This window comes from Buceros rhinoceros, unplaced genomic scaffold (assembly GCF_000710305.1).
Source record: "Buceros rhinoceros silvestris isolate BGI_N320 unplaced genomic scaffold, ASM71030v1 scaffold21112, whole genome shotgun sequence".
In the NCBI taxonomy this organism is placed as follows: Eukaryota; Metazoa; Chordata; class Aves; order Bucerotiformes; family Bucerotidae; genus Buceros; species Buceros rhinoceros.
The window spans coordinates 560-813 of record NW_010399763.1 but is presented as its reverse complement, the minus strand read 5'-3'; positions in this window follow the sequence as shown (position 1 = coordinate 813).

Below are 254 nucleotides of genomic sequence, written 5' to 3'. Positions count from 1 at the left end.
GAGCTGGTCCGGGCGGGCCCAGACCTTCATGCCCCCCGGCAGACCCCCCCGCGCCGACCGCAGCACCGGGCCGCTCCGGGTTCAGCCTTGGGAATGATCCTGGAATAACAACCGAGGCCTTTCCGCCTCCCTCGGGGAGGAGCTTTCCAGCAGCACAACTAGGGGAAAGGTCCTTGGAAAGGGACCAGAGAGTCCTGGAAAAACACGAACGCCAGGTCCTCCCCCACCAAGCCGGGTCCCAGAGCGGGGGCATG